Source organism: Papaver somniferum, chromosome 3 (assembly GCF_003573695.1).
Source record: "Papaver somniferum cultivar HN1 chromosome 3, ASM357369v1, whole genome shotgun sequence".
NCBI classification, from domain to species: Eukaryota; Viridiplantae; Streptophyta; class Magnoliopsida; order Ranunculales; family Papaveraceae; genus Papaver; species Papaver somniferum.
Genome location: NC_039360.1, coordinates 197,255,540 through 197,272,816, shown reverse-complemented (window position 1 = coordinate 197,272,816; position 17,277 = coordinate 197,255,540).

The following is a 17,277-nucleotide window of genomic DNA, read 5'->3' as shown; positions in this document are numbered from 1 at the left end:
GTACAAGTACAATCAGATTGATTGGCTTGAGATTGATATCTCCGATAGAAAAGATACAAAAAGTAGTCACAAACATCTTCGTCTCATTGTTTGTGATTCCGCAAAATCTTGTTTCGCTACCATACGATTAAGATTGTTGTGAGGTGATTGATAACTCTAGGCTGTTCTTCGGGAATATAAGACCGGAGTATCATTGGTTCTTGTTCACCTTGATTATTATCAAAAGACGGAATAAAATATTTAGGGTTTATCTTTGGGAGACATATTGATCCTTTGATATAATTGTCTGTGTGAGACAGATTTGTTTATTGTCAAAGCCTGCGATTTTGGGTCGTAGCAACTCTTAGTTGTGGGTGAGATCATCTAAGGGAATCAAGTGTGCTAACCATTTGGTTAACTATTGTTGAACCAACAAGTGCATGTGTTTGGGTACGGTTAACAAACCTAGAAACGTGCATTTTCAAGTGTGTGTAACAAGCTAAGTTTTCGATAAATATTAGCTTGAATCTAAATCAGGTTTTCATTTAACGGTGGATATTGATTGCTTTGTTACCAAGGTAATTTAATTGGAAACCCTGTTTTGAAAGACTATATATAGGATACATCTAGTATTGTGCAAAACTAATCCCCACACATTATGTGTGATACTAGTTTGCGCGCTAGAGTCGATTCTCCTTTAACCTTTGGTTTTCTTCTTCTAAAAAAAGGTTAACGACTTAAAGACTTCATTGGGATTCTGAAGCCATACCGATACTACTTTTATCGTAGTTGTGTGATCTGATCTTACATCTTCTACCGTACGAGTACAATCAGATTTATTGGCTTGAGATTGATATCTCCGATAGGCAAGATACAAAAAGTAGTCACAAACATCTTCGTCTGGTTGTTTGTAATTCCGCAACATCTTGTTTCGCTACCATACGATTAAGATTGTTGTGAGGTGATTGATAACTCTAGGCTGTTTTTCGGGAATATAAGACCGGAGTATCATTGGTTCTTGTTCACCTTGATTATTATCAAAAGACGGAATAAAATATTTAGGGTTTATCTTTGGGAGACATATTTATCCTTTGATATAATTGTCTGTGTGAGACAGATTTGTTTATTGTCAAAGCCTGCGATTTTGGGTCGTAGCAACTCTTAGTTGTGGGTGAGATCATCTAAGGGAATCAAGTGTGCAGTATCCTGCTGGGATCATAGGCGTAGGGAGTACAATTGTACCTTGTATCGGTGGGAGACTGATTGGGGTTCAACTACAGTCCAGTCCGAAGTTAGCTTGGAGTAGGCTAGTGTCTATAGCGGCTTAATACAGTGTGTGTTCAATCTGGACTAGGTCCCGGGGTTTTTCTTCATTTGCGGTTTCCTCGTTAACAAAATTTCTTGTGTATGTGTTATTTCTATTTCCGCATTATATTGTTTTATCTTTATAATTGAAATAATACAGGTTGTGCGTTAGATCATCAATTAGAGTAATCCAACCTTTGGTTGTTGATTGTCATTGATTGATCCTTGGATATTGGTATTTGGTACCATCCAAGTTATTCCTTGTGTTTGATTGAAGACTCGCTGATTTCTGTTAGCTTGAGTAAATCAAAACGAGAGAGAGATATTAACTCCTTGAGATACTTTTATCTAAATTGAGTATGACTGTCTAGTTGATTCTCTAGAAAGTATTTCGGTGTTAATCCATACAGATTGCTAAGCGAAATATTGGGTGGTATTGTTAGACCCCCGCTTTTCAATTGGTATCAGAGAAGGCAAACACGCTCAAGACCTTACAAGTCTGTGTTTGTAGCAATATGAGTCTGAGGACAGAATTTCTTACGCATACCAAGATGCTTCCTAAAGCTTTCAACCATGTCAGTTGTCTCGGGAATACCTCAAAGGATTGCTCCTTAGTTGATTCTTCCGAATCCCGAGGTAGGAAGATTGTCTCATCTTGTGTTGATCACTCTCCCTCCAATGAGACATTGGACACAATGGCAAAAGTTAAAATGGAGCTCATCAGAATCGCAAAAAATTCTACTGAGTTTGTTGATCTTCAGAATCATGATCAGCTCATCGATGAATTTGGAAAGTCTATTGATCGAGAACGTATACTCGATAACATCATTGAGTCCTTTTCTAAACATATTGAGAAACTTCTTCAAGAAAATAATCTACAGCGTGAAAAGATTTGTGATCTTGAAAAGATTGTCAAAGAAGGCTCTAGAGAAAAACGTTTGATCAAGACGCATTCATCTGATCTTGTCAGTTTTCGTGTTGAAAAAGAAAATCTAGAAGCATCACTTTTACTATCCTATGAACAGTGTATGACCTTGGAAAAGGAAAACTCTGTCTTAAGGAAAAATTCTTCTGTCCCAATTGTTCCTCTTGACATATTGTACATGTAGAAATATCCTCCAGAAGAAGATTGCGTCGATAAAAGTTTATATAATTTACAATCTTCTCACAGGGCTGTAAAGCTAAAATAGATGTCGTCTATTGCGTCTTCTCCACGAACCTGTACTTTCTGTGGTAAAGGGAATCACTATGATATCCGTTGTTTTTCCAGGAAGAAACAAATTTTTAAACTTCGTAATTTGCTTCTTTCCACTGTCAATGGAGTAAATAGTCAGGCGACTACTGCATTGAACCTCATGCTCACAAGAAACCAGACATCTTATAAAAATGATCTCTTTCCTAGAAATCATTACAAGACTTTGGTGCATTCTAGTGGTATAAATTCTTGTGTTGCTAATGAAAGCATGTTCCGTGATTATATGAATAACTCTGGTAAATCTAGGTCTAGAGTATGGAGAGCCATTTCGGAAATTCCCTAGAACCGGTCTCTAGAGGTCCTAGACTCAGTAATCAGAAAGCCTCTTTTGTTGAACCTTCGGGAAGGGCTGTGAGAAATTTTCCTATATTTGAAAACTTCCAAGGAAAAACAAGAAATACTGAGGTCAGATATCCTGGTGGAAATCACAACTACTCTCTCAAAAACTATGATGAGACTATGTCTCCATCTTCTACTTAGTAACAGAAAGTTCTGTTCTTGTATCTAACTTGAGAGATACAAGGATCATGTTTGAGAGATGCTCAAGTGATTATCTGATTTTCATCAGTTTGTATGTTTGATATCTTATGACGCGAGTTTTTAGTATTTCTTTCTTTCGTCACTGTGACCTTTCTTTTCAGGGCTAGAGAAATTTTGAAAACAACACAGTGTGCAGTTTTCCTGGTTGGGTCCAGTTTTTGGCGTATGGCTTAGTCCACGAACGTCCATATCTCCTCAAGGAACTCTAGGGTTTCTATCTAGGGTGTACACTTGAACATATATATATATATATATATATCATATATGCGTTCATTAATCTTCAGAAAGGAACTCGATGGAAACTGTTCCCAAGGAAGAAGTTAACCCTACTGTAGATGATATCAAAGGAAGTGATCCTCCTCAAGAGTTTATTCTGAAGAAGATGCTTGAAAGGAAAGAGTATAACTCTTGGATTGGAGAATCTGTCAAGGATTTAATTCTCGTTCAGAATGAAGTAAAGAACGAACTTGCTAACCTTCAACTGCAGATAAACCAACTTATTGATGGACATGCAAAAATACTTGGTACTCAGAACATCTTGATCAGGAATCATAAGAAAGTTATTTCTTAACTGCGCTAACGCTCGACATTTTGTTCGCATTGTTTATCGAAAAACTAACGTTCTGACTCATGAACATGGTGTCTCTACGGTGAACAAAATCAAGGATATTAGTGACTCTTATTTCGATGGACCATTCCAGAGGTATCAAATCATCAAGGAAAACTGAGTTTTATTAGTTGCCTAGTAAGTCTTCTTTTTGGTTTAGTTGGGAGAATAACTAGTGCTTTGAATAGCAATGATTGTGACTACACATAGCTATTATTTTTCATCTTCTTGATCTTTTTTAGGTTTACTGGTTTAAAATTCTAAAAATATTTGGAGGATGATGTTTTGCAGTATTTAATCTATATGATTTGTTATATTGCAATTTGTTATGGGATTGGTGTTTACATCCGTGAACTATGTTTGTCCCATACTTTGTCAAAAGTAAAGTCGTTCGTGATCGGTATTCACGTACTGGTAAAAGAATGAATGGACTTTTGACAAATACAAAAGTTAAGCCTATATTGTCAAATATTTGATGGAAGATAGGTTAAAATCTTTTGTTTTCAAGGATTATGTCTATTAATATCGTTATGCAAATAGTGATGGAAAATAGAATGAATCCTTGTGTATTCTGCAGTATTGATCATCCCTGATCCATATTTTATGTATTACTGTGAGGCTCCGTAATGTATCTTATGTTGAGCACTATACAACCAAGTTGATTTTTTAGCTTAGTTGGTGTTCCATGAGATATGTTATGTCGAGCATATTGAACTAAATTAATCATCTTGTTTGGTTATTTAGTTATTGCTCCGTAAGTTTTCTTATGTCGAGCAAAATGACAATTAAATTGATTACTTTGTAATTAGTTTGGTTGTGTATTCCAATTAGATTAATTATGGGTTCTCTTGTAATTAATCTAGTTGAGTATTTTCGTGTCTCCATAAGTTCTCTTATGTTGAGCACAATCAATTGAATTGATCACTTTTTGTGTTTAATTTGTTGCGTATTCGATTAAATTAATCATGGGTTTACTTGTGATTATTTGATTGAGTTTTTGGATATAGGAAATCATTCTTATGGTTTTTGGTGTCCAATAAAAATCCTTTTTTCTTTCAAAATTAAGGTCGCTCTTGTTGTTCTTTCGGGAATGACATCAATGGGGGGAGTTCTTTTGAACTTGTGCTTAATGGTCATATCTTGAGGGTGTGCGGCTGTGGAATTTTAGAGGGGTTATCTTGTATCTTTAAACTCCTTGATGAATGCATTTAGCTTCGGCTTTATGATTGCATCTAAATTAGTTGGTATGTATTTTTTCCTTTTATCATGAAATGTCTTTCGGAAATTTCATTATGATCCCGTTCTTGTACCTTTGCCAATTTTATTGATAAAAGGGGGAGAATTAATATGTAGTTCATACTACAAATACATATGGTTTTCGGATCATTGTGTAAGGGGGAGTGGTTTCCATGTGAGATGGAGTATTGACTAAGGGGGAGTGATACATATCACCATAGTATTATTGTTGAAGTTGTGATACAATTGAACTTTGACGCTGTGTAATAATACTATGACACTGTATAACAATGATCGAGAACTATGTTTTCTCATTGTTATAGCTAGGATCTTCAACAACGGTGATGCTAAACTTACAACCTTTGGGATCATTGGAGTACTTGGAAGTGACGAAGATTTCGAGGAATGTTGAAGATTAGACATGTGGAATAGGAGCTACTAAAGTTTCTTTATCTTTTTTGTATTCCATATGTATTGATAGTTTTGTCACTAAAATTGACAAAGAGGGAGATTGTTAAAGTATTGATTGGTTGAAATCGCATGCGTTGCTATCTCAAGCATGTTTGTAAATGTTAGTGATCAAAACTATAGGTCTTGATTTCTAGTCTATTATAGCTAAGTTCGGACTAGGATAGAAAGTAGTGAGCTCAAGGACTTCATGGAGATTCATCATACAAGTAGAAGTACTACTCAAGGAACCGGTGGAACTTCTCGACAAAAAGGTATGTGAAGACTTGAAATTATCTATCACTCAAAAGTCTATCTACTCTATCTCCTACTCTTTGAGACAAGAAGTCGTATGCTATATATAGACTTTGATTATACACATTTGGTATTTCTAGCCGAGTATACCTCGCCTATAATATCTCGAAATATGTGTTGGTAAGCTTTTCGCTTCGATCAAGTTTATCTTTACCTAGTGAAGAAAGTCATGATATGCTTCAATCATCTTGAAAATTGCTTTGACGAGAAATGGTGTAACAACTATATAACGTCCTCTAAGAATGTTTCAATGATTGAAATGTGAGTTTAGATTACATAACCTATGGTGGACATAAGCATTGTTGTGGAAACACATTTATGTATAAGTCCTATTCTTTGAACCAAAGTTTACGAATTTGTTGATCAAGAGAACCGGAAGAATGGCGTGAGCCAAGTCCGCGAACTGCCGAAGTTCTCAAACCCGAGAATTTATGCTGGAATTGACAAACTATTTCATGAAGCTAAGTCCGCGAACAGTACGCGAACCCAGTCCGCGAACCGGCGAAGTTCTCATACCCGAGAATTTCTGCTGGAGTTTGTAAACTCTGCCCGGTAACTTAAGTCCGTGAACCTAGTCTGCGAACTTGAGAAGGTTATATATCTAAGATGATTTCTGAACATAAACTTAAAAAGACTAAGGAATGCAGTTTGCAAACCGTGGTTATAAAAGTTCATGAACCGATTCAAGTGAATCAAATCATCTTTGCTTCAATTGTGTCTAGTGTAGTACATAAGATTTCCTTGCAATTGAACAACTCTCTAACTAGTTCATCTTGAAGTCATTTGAACTAGTTATGGTAAAGAAGAACATGGTTGATATTAAATGCTCATATGGCTAACCATTTGGTTAACTATTGTTGAACCAACAAGTGCATGTGTTTGGGGTACGGTTAACAAACCTAGAAACGTGCATTTTCAAGTGTGTGTAACAAGCTAAGTTTTCGAAATATTAGCTTGAATCTAAATCAGGTTTTCATTAACGGTGGATATTGATTGCTTTGTTACCAAGGTAACTTAATTGAAACCCTGATTTGAAAGACTATATAAGGAGACATCTAGTATTGTGCAAAACTAATCCCCACACTTATGTGTGATACTAGTTTGCGCGCTAGAGTCGTTCTCCTTTAACCTTTGGTTTTCTTCTTCTAAAAAGGTTAACGACTTAAAGACTTCATTGGGATTGTGAAGCCATACCGATACTACTTTTATCGTAGTTGTGTGATCTGATCTTGCATCTTCTATCGTACGAGTACAATCAGATTGATTGGCTTGAGATTGATATCTCCGATAGGCAAGATAAAAAAGTAGTCACAAACATCTTCGTCTGGTTGTTTGTGATTCCGCAACATCTTGTTTCGCTACCATACGATTAAGATTGTTGTGAGGTGATTGATAACTCTAGGCTTTCTTCGGGAATATAAGACCGGATTATCAATTGGTTCTGTTCACCTTGATTATTATCAAAAGACGGAACAAAACTTTAGGGTTTATCTGTGGGAGACAGATTGATCCTTTGATAGACTTGTCTGTGTGAGACAGATTTGTTTATTGTCAAAGCCTGCGATTTTGGGTCGTAGCAACTCTTAGTTGTGGGTGAGATCATCTAAGGGAATCAAGTGTGCAGTATCCTGCTGGGATCAGAGGCGTAGGGAGTACAACTGTACCTTGGATCGGTGGGAGACTGATTGGGGTTCAACTACAGTCCAGTCCGAAGTTAGCTTGGAGTAGGCTAGTGTCTGTAGCGGCTTAATACAGTGTGTGTTCAATCTGGACTAGGTCCCGGGGTTTTTCTGCATTTGCGGTTTCCTCGTTAACAAAATTTCTGGTGTCTGTGTTATTTCTATTTCCGCATTATATTGTTTTATCTTTATAATTGAAATAATACAGGTTGTGCGTTAGATCATCAATTAGAGTAATCCAACCTTTGGTTGTTGATTGTCATTGATTGATCCTTGGATATTGGTTTTGGTACCATCCAAGTTATTCCTTGTGTTTGATTAAGACTCGCTGATTCTATTAGCTTGAGTAAATCAAAACAAGAGAGAGATATTAACTCCTTGAGATACTTTTACTAATTGAGTATGACTGTCTAGTTGATTCTCTAGAAAGTATTCGGTGTTAATCCATACAGATTGCTAAGCGAAAATTGGGTGGTATGTTAGACCCCCGCTTTCAATTGGTATCAGAGAAGGCAAACACGCTCAAGACCTAAAGTCTGTGTTTGTAGCAATATGAGTCTGAGGACAGAATTCTTACGCATACCAAGATGCTTCCTAAAGCTTTCAACCATGTCAGTTGTCTCGGGAATACCTCAAAGGATTGCTCCTTAGTTGATTCTTCCGAATCCCGAGGTAGGAAGATTGTCTCATCTTGTGTTGATCACTCTCCCTCCAATGAGACATTGGACACAATGGCAAAAGTTAAAATGGAGCTCATCAGAATCGCAAAAAATTCTACTGAGTTTGTTGATCTTCAGAATCATGATCAGCTCATCGATGAATTTGGAAAGTCTATTGATCGAGAACGTATACTCGATAACATCATTGAGTCCTTTTCTAAACATATTGAGAAACTTCTTCAAGAAAATAATCTACAGCGTGAAAAGATTTGTGATCTTGAAAAGATTGTCAAAGAAGGCTCTAGAGAAAAACGTTTGATCAAGACGCATTCATCTGATCTTGTCAGTTTTCGTGTTGAAAAAGAAAATCTAGAAGCATCACTTTTACTATCCTATGAACAGTGTATGACCTTGGAAAAGGAAAACTCTGTCTTAAGGAAAAATTCTTCTGTCCCAATTGTTCCTCTTGACATATTGTACATGTAGAAATATCCTCCAGAAGAAGATTGCGTCGATAAAAGTTTATATAATTTACAATCTTCTCACAGGGCTGTAAAGCTAAAATAGATGTCGTCTATTGCGTCTTCTCCACGAACCTGTACTTTCTGTGGTAAAGGGAATCACTATGATATCCGTTGTTTTTCCAGGAAGAAACAAATTTTTAAACTTCGTAATTTGCTTCTTTCCACTGTCAATGGAGTAAATAGTCAGGCGACTACTGCATTGAACCTCATGCTCACAAGAAACCAGACATCTTATAAAAATGATCTCTTTCCTAGAAATCATTACAAGACTTTGGTGCATTCTAGTGGTATAAATTCTTGTGTTGCTAATGAAAGCATGTTCCGTGATTATATGAATAACTCTGGTAAATCTAGGTCTAGAGTATGGAGAGCCATTTCGGAAATTCCCTAGAACCGGTCTCTAGAGGTCCTAGACTCAGTAATCAGAAAGCCTCTTTTGTTGAACCTTCGGGAAGGGCTGTGAGAAATTTTCCTATATTTGAAAACTTCCAAGGAAAAACAAGAAATACTGAGGTCAGATATCCTGGTGGAAATCACAACTACTCTCTCAAAAACTATGATGAGACTATGTCTCCATCTTCTACTTAGTAACAAAAGTTCTGTTCTTGTATCTAACTTGAGAGATACAAGGATCATGTTTGAGAGATGCTCAAGTGATTATCTGATTTTCATCAGTTTGTATGTTTGATATCTTATGATGGAGTTTTTAGTATTTCTTTCTTTCATCACTGTGACCTTTCTTTTTAGGGCTAGAGAAATTTTGAAAGCAACACAGTGCAGTTTTCCTGGTTGGGTCCAGTTTTGGCGTATGGCTTAGTCCACGAACGTCCATATCTCCTCAAGGAACTCTAGGGTTTCTATCTAGGGTGTACACTTGAACATATATATATATATATCATATATGCGTTCATTAATCTTCAGAAAGGAACTCGATGGAAACTGTTCCCAAGGAAGAAGTTAACCCTACTGTAGATGATATCAAAGGAAGTGATCCTCTCAAGAGTTTATTCTGAAGAAGATGCTTGAAAGGAAAGAGTATAACTCTTGGATTGGAGAATCTGTCAAGGATTTAATTCTCGTTCAGAATGAAGTAAAGAACGAACTTGCTAACCTTCAACTGCAGATAAACCACTTATTGATGGACATGCAAAAATCCTTGGTACTCAGAACATCTTGATCAGGAATCAGAAGAAAGTTATTCTTGACTGCGCTAAGGCTCGACATTTGTTCGCATTGTTATCGAAAAACTAACGTTCTGACTCATGAACATGGTGTCTCTACGGTGAACAAAATCAAGGATATCAGTGACTCTATTTCGATGGACCATTCCAGAGGTATGAAATCATCAAGGAAAACTGAGTTTTATTAGTTGCCTAGTAAGTCTTCTTTTTGGTTTAGTTGGAGAATAACTAGTGCTTTGAATAGCAATGATTGTGACTACACATAGCTATTATTTTTCATCTTCTTGTCTTTTTTAGGTTTATGGTTTAAATTCTAAAAATATTGGAGGATGATGTTTTGCAGTATTTAATCTTATGATTTGTTATATTGCAATTTGTTATGGGATTGGTGTTTACGTCCGTGAACTATGTTTGTCCCATACTTTGTCAAAAGTAAAGTCGTTCGTGATCGGTATTCACGTACTGGTAAAAGAATGAATGGACTTTTGACAAATACAAAAGTTAAGCCTATATTGTCAAATATTTAATGGAAGATAGGTTAAAATCTTTTGTTTTCAAGGATTATGTCTATTAATATCGTTATGCAAATAGTGATGGAAAATAGAATGAATCCTTGTGTATTCTGCAGTATTGATCATCCCTGATCCATATTTTATGTATTACTGTGAGGCTCCGTAATGTATCTTATGTTGAGCACTATACAACCAAGTTGATTTTTTAGCTTAGTTGGTGTTCCATGAGATATGTTATGTCGATCATATTGAACTAAATTAATCATCTTGTTTCGTTATTTAGTTATTACTCCGTAAGTTTTCTTATGTCGAGCAAAATGACAATTAAATTGATTACTTTGTAATTAGTTTGGTTGTGTATTCCAATTAGATTAATTATGGGTTCTCTTGTAATTAATCTAGTTGAGTATTTTCGTGTCTCCATAAGTTCTCCTATGTTGAGCACAATCAATTGAATTGATCACTTTTTGTGTTTAATTTGGTTGCGTATTCTGGTTAAATTAATCATGGGTTTACTTGTGATTAGTTTGATTGAGTTTTTGGATATAGGAAATCATTCTTATGGTTTTTGGTGTCCAATAAAAATCCTTATTTTCTTTCAAAATTAAGGTCGCTCTTGTTGTTCTTTCGGGAATGACATCAATGGGGGGGAGTTCTTTTGAACTTGTGCTTAATGGTCATATCTTGAGAGGTGTGCGGCTGTGGAATTTTAGAGGGGTTATCTTGTATCTTTAAACTCCTTGATGAATGCATTTAGCTTCGGCTTTATGATTGCATCTAAATTAGTTGGTATGTATTTTTTTCCTTTTATCATGAAATGTCTCTTTCGGAAATTTCATTATGATCCCGTTCTTGTACCTTTGCCAATTTTATTGATAAAAGGGGGAGAATTAATATGTAGTTCATACTACAAATACATATGGTTTTCGGATCATTGTGTAAGGGGGAGTGGTTTCCATGTGAGATGGAGTATTGACTAAGGGGGGAGTGATACATATCACCATAGTATTATTGTTGAAGTTGTGATACAATTGAACTTTGACGCTGTGTAATAATACTATGACACTGTATAACAATGATCGAGAACTATGTTTTCTCATTGTTATAGCTATGGATCTTCAACAACGGTGATGCTAAACTTACAACCTTTGGGATCATTGGAGTACTTGGAAGTGACGAAGATTTCGAGGAATGTTGAAGATTAGACATGTGGAATAGGAGCTACTAAAGTTTCTTTATCTTTTTTGTATTCCATATGTATTGATAGTTTTGTCACTAAAATTGACAAAGAGGGAGATTGTTAAAGTATTGATTGGTTGAAATCGCATGCGTTGCTATCTCAAGCATGTTTGTAAATGTTAGTGATCAAAACTATAGGTCTTGATTTCTAGTCTATTATAGCTAAGTTTCGGACTAGGATAGAAAGTAGTGTTGAGCTCAAGGACTTCATGGAGATTCATCATACAAGTAGAAGTACTACTCAAGGAACCGGTGGAACTTCTCGACAAAAAGGTATGTGAAGACTTGAAATTATCTATCACTCAAAAGTCTATCTACTCTATCTCCTACTCTTTGAGACAAGAAGTCGTATGCTATATATATAGACTTTGATTATACACATTTGGTATTTCTAGCCGAGTATACCTCGCCTATATATATATCTCGAAATATGTGTTGGTAAGCTTTTCGCTTCGATCAAGTTTATCTTTACCTAGTGAAGAAAGTCATGATATGCTTCAATCATCTTGAAAATTGCTTTGACGAGAAATGGTGTAACAACTATATAACGTCCTCTAAGAATGTTTCAATGATTGAAATGTGAGTTTAGATTACATAACCTATGGTGGACAAAAGCATTGTTGTGGAAACACATTTATGTATAAGTCCTATTCTTTGAACCAAAGTTTACGAATTTGTTGATCAAGAGAACCGGAAGAATGGCGTGAGCCAAGTCCGCGAACTGCCGAAGTTCTCAAACCCGAGAATTTATGCTGGAATTGACAAACTATTTTCATGAAGCTAAGTCCGCGAACTCAGTACGCGAACCCAGTCCGCGAACCGGCGAAGTTCTCATACCCGAGAATTTCTGCTGGAGTTTGTAAACTCTGCCCGGTAACTTAAGTCCGTGAACCTAGTCTGCGAACTTGAGAAGGTTATATATCATAAGATGATTTCTGAACATAAACTTAAAAAGACTAAGGAATGCAGTTTGCAAACCGTGGTTATAAAAGTTCATGAACCGATTCAAGTGAATCAAATCATCTTTGCTTCAATTGTGTCTAGTGTAGTACATAAGATTTCCTTGCAATTGAACAACTCTCTAACTAGTTCATCTTGAAGTCATTTGAACTAGTTATGGTAAAGAAGAACATGGTTGATATTAAATGCTCATATGTCTAACCATTTGGTTAACTATTGTTGAACCAACAAGTGCATGTGTTTGGGTACGGTTAACAAACCTAGAAACGTGCATTTTCAAGTGTGTGTAACAAGCTAAGTTTTCGATAAATATTAGCTTGAATCTAAATCAGGTTTTCATTTAACGGTGGATATTGATTGCTTTGTTACCAAGGTAATTTAATTGGAAACCCTGTTTTGAAAGACTATATATAGGATACATCTAGTATTGTGCAAAACTAATCCCCACACATTATGTGTGATACTAGTTTGCGCGCTAGAGTCGATTCTCCTTTAACCTTTGGTTTTCTTCTTCTAAAAAAAGGTTAACGACTTAAAGACTTCATTGGGATTCTGAAGCCATACCGATACTACTTTTATCGTAGTTGTGTGATCTGATCTTACATCTTCTACCGTACGAGTACAATCAGATTTATTGGCTTGAGATTGATATCTCCGATAGGCAAGATACAAAAAGTAGTCACAAACATCTTCGTCTGGTTGTTTGTAATTCCGCAACATCTTGTTTCGCTACCATACGATTAAGATTGTTGTGAGGTGATTGATAACTCTAGGCTGTTTTTCGGGAATATAAGACCGGAGTATCATTGGTTCTTGTTCACCTTGATTATTATCAAAAGACGGAATAAAATATTTAGGGTTTATCTTTGGGAGACATATTTATCCTTTGATATAATTGTCTGTGTGAGACAGATTTGTTTATTGTCAAAGCCTGCGATTTTGGGTCGTAGCAACTCTTAGTTGTGGGTGAGATCATCTAAGGGAATCAAGTGTGCAGTATCCTGCTGGGATCATAGGCGTAGGGAGTACAATTGTACCTTGGATCGGTGGGAGACTGATTGGGGTTCAACTACAGTCCAGTCCGAAGTTAGCTTGGAGTAGGCTAGTGTCTATAGCGGCTTAATACAGTGTGTGTTCAATCTGGACTAGGTCCCGGGGTTTTTCTTCATTTGCGGTTTCCTCGTTAACAAAATTTCTTGTGTATGTGTTATTTCTATTTCCGCATTATATTGTTTTATCTTTATAATTGAAATAATACAGGTTGTGCGTTAGATCATCAATTAGAGTAATCCAACCTTTGGTTGTTGATTGTCATTGATTGATCCTTGGATATTGGTATTTGGTACCATCCAAGTTATTCCTTGTGTTTGATTGAAGACTCGCTGATTTCTGTTAGCTTGAGTAAATCAAAACGAGAGAGAGATATTAACTCCTTGAGATACTTTTATCTAAATTGAGTATGACTGTCTAGTTGATTCTCTAGAAAGTATTTCGGTGTTAATCCATACAGATTGCTAAGCGAAATATTGGGTGGTATTGTTAGACCCCCGCTTTTCAATTGGTATCAGAGAAGGCAAACACGCTCAAGACCTTACAAGTCTGTGTTTGTAGCAATATGAGTCTGAGGACAGAATTTCTTACGCATACCAAGATGCTTCCTAAAGCTTTCAACCATGTCAGTTGTCTCGGGAATACCTCAAAGGATTGCTCCTTAGTTGATTCTTCCGAATCCCGAGGTAGGAAGATTGTCTCATCTTGTGTTGATCACTCTCCCTCCAATGAGACATTGGACACAATGGCAAAAGTGAAATGGAGCTCATCAGAATCGCAAAAAATTCTACTGAGTTTGTTGATCTTCAGAATCATGATCAGCTCATCGATGAATTTGGAAAGTCTATTGATCGAGAACGTATACTCATAACATCATTGAGTCCTTTTCTAAACATATTGAGAAACTTCTTCAAGAAAATAATCTACAGCGTGAAAAGATTTGTGATCTTGAAAAGATTGTCAAAGAAGGCTCAATTAGAGAAAAACGTTTGATCAAGACGCATTCATCTGATCTTGACAGTTTTCGTGTTGAAAAAGAAAATCTAGAAGCATCACTTTTACTAGCCCATGAACAGTGTATGACCTTGGAAAAGGAAAACTCTGTCTTAAGGAAAAATTCTTCTGTCCCAATGTTCCTCTTGACATATGTACATGGAAATATCCTCCAGAAGAAGATTGTGTCGAGAAAAGTTTATATAATTTACAATCTTCTCACAGGGCTGTAAAGCTAAAATAGATGTCGTCTATTGCGTCTTCTCCACGAACCTGTACTTTCTGTGGTAAAGGAAATCACTATGATATCCGTTGTTTTTCCAGGAAGAACAAATTTTTAAACTTCGTAATTTGCTTCTTTCCACTGTCAATGGAGTAAATAGTCAGTCTACTGCATGAACCTCATGCTCACAAGAAACCAGGCATCTTATAAAAATGATCTCTTTCCTAGAAATCATTACAGACTTTGGTGCATTCTAGTGGTATAAATTCTTGTGTTGCTAATGAAAGCATGTTCCGTGCTTATAAGAACAACTCTGGTAAATCTAGTCTAGAGTATGGAGAGCCATTTCGGAAATCCCTAGAACCGGTCTCTAGAGGTCCTAGACTCAGTAATCAGAAAGCCTCTTTTGTTGAACCTTCGGGAAGGGCTGTGAGAAATTTTCCTATATTTGGAAACTTCCAAGGAAAAACAAGAAATACTGAGGTCAGATATCCTGGTGGAAATCACAACTACTCTCAAAACCTATGGTGAGACTATGTCTCCATCTTCTACTTAGTAGCAAAAGTTCTGTTCTTGTATCTAACTTGAGAGATACAAGGATGATGTTTGAGAGATGCTCAAGTGATTATCTGATTTTCATCAGTTTGTATGTTTGATATCTTATGTGGAGTTTTTAGTATTTCTTTCTTTCATCACTGTGACCTTTCTTTTTAGGGCTGAGAAATTTTGAAAGCAACACAGTATGCAGTTTTCCTGGTTGGGTCCAGTTTTTGGCGTATGGCTTAGTCCACGAACGTCCATATCTCCTCAAGGAACTCTAGGGTTTCTATCTAGGGTGTACACTTGAACATATATATATATCATATATGCGTTCATTAATCTTCAGAAAGGAACTCGATGGAAACTGTTCCCAAGGAAGAAGTTAACCCTACTGTAGAGGATAAAAGGAAGTGATCCTCTCAAGAGTTTATTCTGAAGAAGATGCTTGAAAGGAAAGAGTATAACTCTTGGATTGGAGAATCTGTCAAGGATTTAATTCTCGTTCAGAATGAAGTAAAGAACGAACTTGCTAACCTTCAACTGCAGATAAACCAACTTATTGATGGACATGCAAAAATCCTTGGTACTCAGAACATCTTGATCAGGAATCAAAAAGTTATTCTTGACTGCGCTAAGGCTCGACATTTGTTCGCATTGTTTATCGAAAAACTAACGTTCTGACTCATGAACATGGTGTCTCTACGGTCAACAAAATCAAGGATATCAGTGACTCTATTTCGATGGACCATTCCAGAGGTATGAAATCATCAAGGAAAACTGAGTTTTATTAGTTGCCTAGTAAGTCTTCTTTTTGGTTTAGTTGGGAATAACTAGTGCTTTGAATAGCAATGATTGTGACTACACATAGCTATTATTTTTCATCTTCTTGATCTTTTTTAGGTTTATGGTTTAAATTCTAAAAATATTTGGAGGATGATGTTTTGCAGTATTTAATCTATATGATTTGTTATATTGCAATTTGTTATGGGATTGGTGTTTACGTCCGTGAACTATGTTTGTCCCATACTTTGTCAAAAGTAAAGTCGTTCGTGATCGGTATTCACGTACTGGTAAAAGAATGAATGGACTTTTGACAAATACAAAAGTTAAGCCTATATTGTCAAATATTTATGGAAGATAGGTTAAAATCTTTTGTTTTCAAGGATTATGTCTATTAATATCGTTATGCAAATAGTGATGGAAAATAGAATGAATCCTTGTGTATTCTGCAGTATTGATCATCCCTGATCCATATTTTATGTATTACTGTGAGGCTCCGTAATGTATCTTATGTTGAGCACTATACAACCAAGTTGATTTTTTAGCTTAGTTGGTGTTCCATGAGATATGTTATGTCGATCATATTGAACTAAATTAATCATCTTGTTTCGTTATTTAGTTATTACTCCGTAAGTTTTCTTATGTCGAGCAAAATGACAATTAAATTGATTACTTTGTAATTAGTTTGGTTGTGTATTCCAATTAGATTAATTATGGGTTCTCTTGTAATTAATCTAGTTGAGTATTTTCGTGTCTCCATAAGTTCTCCTATGTTGAGCACAATCAATTGAATTGATCACTTTTTGTGTTTAATTTGGTTGCGTATTCTGGTTAAATTAATCATGGGTTTACTTGTGATTAGTTTGATTGAGTTTTTGGATATAGGAAATCATTCTTATGGTTTTTGGTGTCCAATAAAAATCCTTCTTTTCTTTCAAAATTAAGGTCGCTCTTGTTGTTCTTTCGGGAATGACATCAATGGGGGGGAGTTCTTTTGAACTTGTGCTTAATGGTCATATCTTGAGAGGTGTGCGGCTGTGGAATTTTAGAGGGGTTATCTTGTATCTTTAAACTCCTTGATGAATGCATTTAGCTTCGGCTTTATGATTGCATCTAAATTAGTTGGTATGTATTTTTTTCCTTTTATCATGAAATGTCTCTTTCGGAAATTTCATTATGATCCCGTTCTTGTACCTTTGCCAATTTTATTGATAAAAGGGGGAGAATTAATATGTAGTTCATACTACAAATAC